At 46.4% G+C, this 7,966-nt stretch overlaps 1 pseudogene; it reads right to left on the bottom strand.

The window, feature by feature from the left end:
- Positions 1-2,974: 2,974 nt before the first annotated feature.
- On the bottom strand, positions 2,975-3,984 carry LOC123057046 (uncharacterized; annotated as a pseudogene).
- Positions 3,985-7,966: the final 3,982 nt, after the last annotated feature.

Below are 7,966 nucleotides of genomic sequence, written 5' to 3'. Positions count from 1 at the left end.
ATAAATGTCCATAAAACTGGGTCCCCCATAAACTAGTGAAGTGACCATGGATGATGAAAAATTCTAAATTGAATTGCATGCACTAGGGAAACCTAAATCGATGATGAATTAACAAATCTAAGTAGCAAGTGCAGGCTACGAATCAAAGTAAGTTGAGATTCGGGCGATTCATATCTTAGGATGCAAGTCCGGAAGCGATGGGATCGGCCGGGGGCCAGTTCTATAGCGTCGTCGCCTTCGCCGCCGACTCTGCCGCCGCAGATGTCATGGCTTATTTTTCTTCCTGCCACTGGGCACATCTTCTATAGTGAAAGGGACCAGGAGGAGGACGAGGACGATGCCGATGACGGTGAATTGGTTCCTCTCGCCAGGCTCATCGGACAGAAGGAAGGGGACGAGAATGAGGAATTGACCTACTAGATCTTGATATGGTTCTGGTCGTGCACGTGATCGGTTGAAAGCACAATATTTTACCCTGGACCATTATGCCCTTCTCTGATTAAACTAATTAGGTTTATTCATTTTTAATCCCCCACCAGATAGGACGGCTAATAAAAATCGGAGGGGTAAGTACTCGAAAGTACTCCCAGTACTGCCCCAATCACCATAAAGGAGCTCTTCTCTAGCATGAGCGGTAGGCTGAATACCACTGGTTTAAGTTCCTACCGCTTATGTGAGTGAACATAACTTACAAGTCAGTATACATCATTTCTCGTTTGTGTCTTTATGATATATCACTTGTAGTAGAACATCTTCAGTGCAGCTAAATCCTCACCCAACTTAATATTGTTGGCATGCTCTTTTATGTTTTAGCGGCATTATGCTATAAATACTTGGGTTGATGGTCAATCGGTCATTCCAGTATTGTGCTATGCACACATATAATTGTACTTGCTATTCTATGTATTTATTTTATGACTTCTTGGTAAGATTCTATATACATGCCTTCGGGGTACTATATCTCTCCTACAAGCAAAAAAATAATATCAGTGGTCGAGTTCCCAAAGTATATGAACTTTATTTTGGTGAATTTCCTGGCAATATCACCAGTTTCTTAGGCATATCAATGCCCATACATAGTTTTACATTCATCTAGCATGTTGATACCTGCATCATAATGGTATACACTAAGCTACAATTATTGTGATAATTATTACATTGTTATATTTGGATCATACAATTATATTTATAAACTTGAAAGATGATCGCGTACTTCTAGATAGATATTTTACATTCCACATATAAGACATAATGTGAAACTTATTTATTACTGTTGCTTCTGTAGTCTATTTGCCACCTCCGCTTGACACAGGAGTTATTAAATCATGTTCGTAAGCGGAGGATGGAGGGAGAGCTAGTCGCCAAAGACCATAGGAGGTGCGGGCCTGGACAGCTCCGTGGGTTTTCTGTTCATCAGACGGGCAGGGTAGCCCGTCAGTGTAGATTGCTTAATAGCAGGTCAGTAATATGTTGTTTTGTTGTAGTGTTTGGAATGTCATGCATGCAGATACTCCATTCCAAACGAACTATGTAAATACTTGCACCCATATTTGTTTAGTATCTCCTTCTCCTTTTGTTTTTGAGAATAGTTCTTCAGAAGAAGAAATCAGAGTTCCAAATGTAACCCGTCTGAAAGAAAAATACTAGCTTGAACAACCACTTGGAGTTAAGCTTTGATTTAGTGTTGAAAATTGTATAGTTGGAGATTGAACCACTAACCTTCTACCAAGCTGACAATTAGAAAAAAAAACAATTCATATGCTATCTGACTGCATTGATGATCTCAATGGCAAAATGCAGACTTCAAGTGTCCAGCAGTTGCCCGAGGATAGACTCTATAGTAGAAGCAAACTGAATGATTGGCCCGCCCATCAACTGCAGCTACAATTAAGAAATGCCTAAACACATTGTTCTCCGACAACAAACCGACGGCGCTGCAGTTCTAGATGAAGAAGAAATCATACAAGGTATGGTTAGAACTGATGTTTCAGTAGTTCATCCACTAGCCTATGTTACTTCCAACATCTGTTCGCTGCTTACTGTTGCAGTAGTACAAGGACATTTTGAGCTCCTGATAGTCTACTTCTCTGGTTCGGTGATCAGGTGGACACACGGATTGTCTAAACAGGATAAAATCTTTGTAAATGTAGTACAAAAAAGATACAGAACCTACAATACCCTTGTAGAAACAGCAACGGCCAACTGTGTGACACATATTTATAAGCAGTGAACATCTTTAGTTTAGTTCTTTAACAACATTCATGCTGCAGATTGTTTTTCTTTAGTAATGCCCATAAATGCAATGAACAAACTACGTACAAATGCAACTAGTTCAAGGGACTCAAGCATAGACGCATTAGAGCATTACAAAAATAGATGAAACATTCCTTTCATACCCTGTTGTATGCCCAGGACACATTGTACAGCAGCTCGACAAACTGTCAGTAAGCAAATATAACACCATGTCTTGTACATGACATGACATTGCAAAGATGGTTCCATTGCAGGAGCAAAATCCAGAAGTTTTTTTGCAGGGGTAAAAGGGATTTGTATTACTCAAGAGCCAAGAAGGTCCTCCCTAGACAGGCTAGCAAAATCCAGAAGTTGACAAGGCCAACATTTACTACTGCTAGAAATTAAGCACCACATTGCATTTGCTAGGAAGTAGTAATACAAGAGAATAGCAAGTATACATATCTAAATAAGATAGCATCCATCAAGCACGATATATAATAGATGCCGCATTAGGTTGATACCAAATAGGACCAATTAAGACATCAAACTGCAGTTCCACTAAAGGTGATCTAACATAGAATCTACCTGTTTCTTACTCTTAACCAGGCAAGGCATAATAACCATAATAACTAAATGAAAGACTAGACGGGAAACAAGAAGAATTACTTAGCAAATGCATAGCCTTCTTGTCAGATTGAAATCACTATCCTTAGGAATTAAACGAAGATCTGCCGACGCCTTATGGAATCTGTTGCAAGGCCAGTTGAGAATCCGGGTTGTTGATGGTGTAGCTGGTGAGAAGGTGGATCATGGTGTAAGGATGGTCAGCGACCAGGACAAATTTCTTGTCCTGCTTCACGAAATCTGCAGCTTAAGAGATCCTCTCTAGTTTGTTATCCTTGATGTTGCACTTGCAGATATGAGCGGATGAACCCAAATGTTGAGTGTAGTACACACATTCTGGCTCAGTTCCTGGGAACTCATCAACATCGACGGAGAAGCACCTGTGGTCACTAATGAAGATTGCATATCTGTCTGTGGTCTTCAGACGCTCGAGGTTACCTATCTCGGTGTCAAATTGGAAAGCAAAGAGAGCCAAGACTCCCTGTGGATTCAAGATCTTCATGATGATACATATATGCCCATGCAAATCCACTAGGAAACACCGCATGCCGTACCCATGTCCAGGAAGATCAAGGGAGAAAACCTCGGTCACGGGAGAAAGATTAACCAGAAGAAATTTTCCTAAGCATATAATCATCTCACGAACTACGGATGCTTCAGAAAAGCTTGCGTAGACACCACCCACGACTGCCTTTCGGAAGAAATCGTAAGCTGCTGGCTGCTTATGGTTGTATCTGACGAAACTTTCACTGTGAGGAGCTTCCGAGTAAGCCTTGCGAGATGAGTCGGAGAACACAGTGAGTCGGAGCGAAGAGCCATGGGGGAAAAGGACATCAGCGACTCCCCCCACATCGGGGGGCACGGGCGACGCGAAACGGATCACGACGCCAGTAAGAGGGTTGAGGACACGAGCAGCGTGAGAAGCGGTCTTTTCCGCCAGAACGAAGTAGCCGTTGAGAGTGGTAGCCACGACGTGGTAATCGCCAAGCTGCGGAAGATTCTTGTGGAGGAAGCGACAGCGTCGGTGTTCAACAGGAGCAGATTCCCTTGCTCTGGAAAAACCTCGTCGAGGATGATCCACCGGCTCGGGTGAAAGCGGGGGCCGGAGGTGATGGACCAGTCAAAGAAGGAGTTCTTGCCTGAGTTGTAAGGTATGAAGTTAAGACTTAAAGCTCGACCACGGCAAAAGAAAGAGGAAGGACAAAGGTCGTCCCCTATGCTTTAGACGTAGGCTCTGCAGTATGCTATGTTGTGTACCGCACCTGAAGTGTGCCTTGCCATGAGTCAGTCAAGGGGTACAAGAGTGATCCAAGAATGGATCACAGGACAGCGGTCAAAGTTATCCTTAGTAACTAGTGGACTAAGGAATTTTCTCGATTATGGAGGTGGTAAAAGAGTTCGTCATAAAGGGTTACGCCGATGCAAACTTTGACACTAATCCAAATTATTTTGAGTAGTAAACTGGATTCGTATAGTAGAACAGTTATTTGGAATAGCTCCAAATAGAACGTGGTAGCTGCATCTAGGAGATGACATAGAGATTTGTAAAGCACACACGGATCTGAAAGGTTCAGACCCGTTGACTATAACATCTCTCACAAGCATAACATGATCAAACCCAGAACTCATCGAGTGTTAATCACATGGTAATGTGAACTAGATTATTGACTCTAGTAAACTCTTTGGGTGTTAGTCACACGGGGATGTGACCTTGAGTGTTAATCACATAGTGATGTGAACTGGATTATTGACTCTAGTGCAAGTGGGAGACTGTTGGAAATATGCCCTAGAGGCAATAATAAATTAGTTATTATTATAATTCCTTGTTCATGATACTCATTTATTATCCATGCTAGAATTGTATTGATAGGAAACTCAGATACATGTGTGGATACATAGACAACATCGTGTCCCTAGTAAGCCTCTAGTTGACTAGCTCGTTGATCAATAGATGGTTAAGGTTTCCTGACCATGGACATTGGATGTCATTGATAACGGGATCACATCATTAGAAGAATGATGTGATGGACAAGACCCAATCCTAAGCATAGCACAAGATCGTGTAGTTCGCATGCTAAAGCTTTTCTAATGTCAAGTATCATTTCCTTAGACCATGAGATTGTGCAACTCCCGGATACCGTAGGAATACTTTGGGTGTGCCAAACGTCACAACGTAACTGGGTGGCTATAAAGGTGCACTACGGGTATCTCCGAAAGTGTCTGTTGGGTTGGCACGAATCGAGACTGGGATTTGTCACTCCGTGTAATGGAGAGGTATCTCTGGGCCCACTCGGTAGGACATCATCATAATGTGCACAATGTGATCAAGGAGTTGATCACAGGATGATGTGTTACGGAACGAGTAAAGAGACTTGCCGGTAACGAGATTGAACAAGGTATCGGGATACCGACGATCGAATCTAGGGCAAGTACAATACCGCTAGACAAAGGGAATTGTATACGGGATTGATCGAATCCTCGACATCGTGGTTCATCCGATGAGATCATCGTGGAACATGTGGGAACCAACATGGGTATCCAGATCCCGCTGTTGGTTATTGACCAGAGAACGTCTCGATCATGTCTGCATGGTTCCCGAACCCGTAGGGTCTACACACTTAAGGTTCGATGACGCTAGGGTTATAAGGAATAGATATACGTGGTTACCGAATGTTGTTCGGAGTCCCGGATGAGATCCCGGACGTCACGAGGAGTTCCGGAATGGTCCGGAGGTAATGATTTATATATGGGAAGTCCTGTTTTGGTCACCGGAAAAGTTTCGGGTTTTATCGGTAACGTACCGGGACCATCGGGAGGGTCCCGGGGGTCCACCAAGTGGGGCCACAAGCCCCGGAGGGCTGCATGGGCTAAGTGTGGGAGGGGACCAGCCCCAGGTGGGCTGGTGCGCCCCTCCACAAGGGCCCAAGGCGCCTAAGGGGAGGAGGGGGCAAACCCTAAGGGCAGATGGGCCTTAGGGCCCATGCCTGGTGCGCCTCCCTCTCCCCCTCCACTTGGCCGCCACCCTAGATGGGATTGGGGCTGGCCGCCGCCCCTAGGGTGGAACCCTAGGTGGGGGCGCAACCCCCCTCTCCCCCTATATATAGTGGAGGCAAAGGAGCAGCCCACAGACGAAGTTTCTTCTCTTGTTGGCGCAGCCCTACCTCTCTTTCTCCGCATATCTCGCGGTGCTTGGCGAAGCCCTGCTGGGTCACCACGCTCCTCCACCACCATCACGCCATTGTGCTGCTGCTGGATGGGGTCTTGCTCAACCTCTCCCTCTCTCCTGGCTGGATCAAGGCATGGGAGACGTCACCGGGCTGTACGTGTGTTGAACGCGGAGGTGGCGTCCGTTCAGCACTAGGATCTCCGGTGATTTGGATCACGACGAGTACGACTCCTTCAACCACGTTCTCTTGAACGCTTCCGCTTAGCGATCTACAAGGGTATGTAGATGCACTCTCCTTCCCCTCATTGCTGGTTTCTCCATAGATAGATCTTGGTGACACGTAGGAAAATTTTGAGTTTGTGCCACGTTCCCCAACACTTATCACCTTAGTAATCTATGTAATATTCATCTTACTGAGTCTTGCTCTAATCTTATAAGCTGATGTACTCCATCATCTCACAACGATAACATGGGCACGTCAGCATATGAGTCCCTCGTGCAGTAGATAAAAGTATGCAATTCTCTTCGAGCTGTTTGTGGTCTTTGCCAACATTAATTAGGGAGCAAATGGAAAAGTTTTCGGCTCTCAGCAACATCATGCAAAACTTGTTCCTAGTAGGAGGCCCTCAACAACATCCCTTCAGTCTACGCCGTTGTTTTCGGCTCTACAGTCTGCCATGGTGTGTGTGAGATAACAGTAGAGCTCATTTTGTTTCCCAGCTGGGGAGTCTGAGCGGGCGCCTGGACCATGGTGTTGACACCTTAGCCGTGGCAGTCGTCACAGCGACACATGTCGTCGGCTATGGGAGAGTTTTCCTCCGCAATGTCCCCCTCCTCGAGCGGAGCGATCTGCCGACCTCCATGTGCATCCAGGACTATGTGGTTGTGTCGCACACGAGATGCAAGATAGGGATCCAGGCCCACTCACCAGCGATATGGATCCTCCACACCTCGTTCGGCGATGATCAGGCGCCCTTCGACCACAGTGTCGAGGTCGTGCACACCGCGGGCTTCCAAAACTGCGAGATTTGTCGTGAGTTCATCCACGTGATACTCGTCGATTGTCCGGTGAGCACCGAGTATGACGTCGCCCTAGCAACTCGCCAACCAGGGGATCTAGCTCACCCGCCAATATACTACACCATTGGATGTCACGGAGACACACGTCTACGACTATGGGAGAGTTCTCCTGCGCGTCTTCCACCACCGCAAGCCGACCCATGTCCAAGCTCCTTGCGCATTCACGGCGACGTGGTTGTGTCGCACGTGAGGCCTAGGATCGGGACCCACGCCAACTCGCCGGGTAGAGCATCGACGCCTCGTTCGATGACCAGGCGCCGTTTGGCCACCATGTTGAGGTCACGGACCCTGCCGTCTTCCGGAACTACGAGGACTGTTGCGACCTCATCCACGGCATGCTCGCTGATGTGCCGATGACCGGCGACTAGGACGTCACCCCCGGGAACTGGGGGGACCATGATCGCCCGCAACTGGACTTCGTAGACGAGATCGGCCGCAAGATCGATAGCCTTGAGGGCGTCGCCCCACGGTTCGACGTCGACATCCATGTGCCGTGACTGCTGGTATGTTTGGTTTACATCCATCGACATGCCCTAATCCGCGCATGCAAAGAGGCTGACGCTGCTGCAGGACATCTAGCGGTACCCAGTCAGGAATGCGTGATTTGCCATTTTGAAGTTGTAGACTGGTGATGAGGAGATTGTCAGGCTTCCACACTCACGCCTGCAACATCCTGTGGATCAAAGGGTGGTTCTATCAAGAGTGAAAGTGCCCAATTTGCCATTGTTATGTGATGGATTACTTCGGCTTTAGATTCTGAGATTAGATAGCTGAAGGTGCTTTTCTCATACATCTCGGGATGCAAAGATGTTGATTGATTACATAGCCGGTGAATAAATTCAGAGATTCCGTAGCTGAAGA

This window comes from Triticum aestivum, chromosome 3A (assembly GCF_018294505.1).
Source record: "Triticum aestivum cultivar Chinese Spring chromosome 3A, IWGSC CS RefSeq v2.1, whole genome shotgun sequence".
NCBI classification, from domain to species: domain Eukaryota; kingdom Viridiplantae; phylum Streptophyta; class Magnoliopsida; order Poales; family Poaceae; genus Triticum; species Triticum aestivum.
The sequence above is the reverse complement of the archived record's forward strand: the minus strand, read 5'-3'. Positions and strand labels throughout refer to the sequence as shown.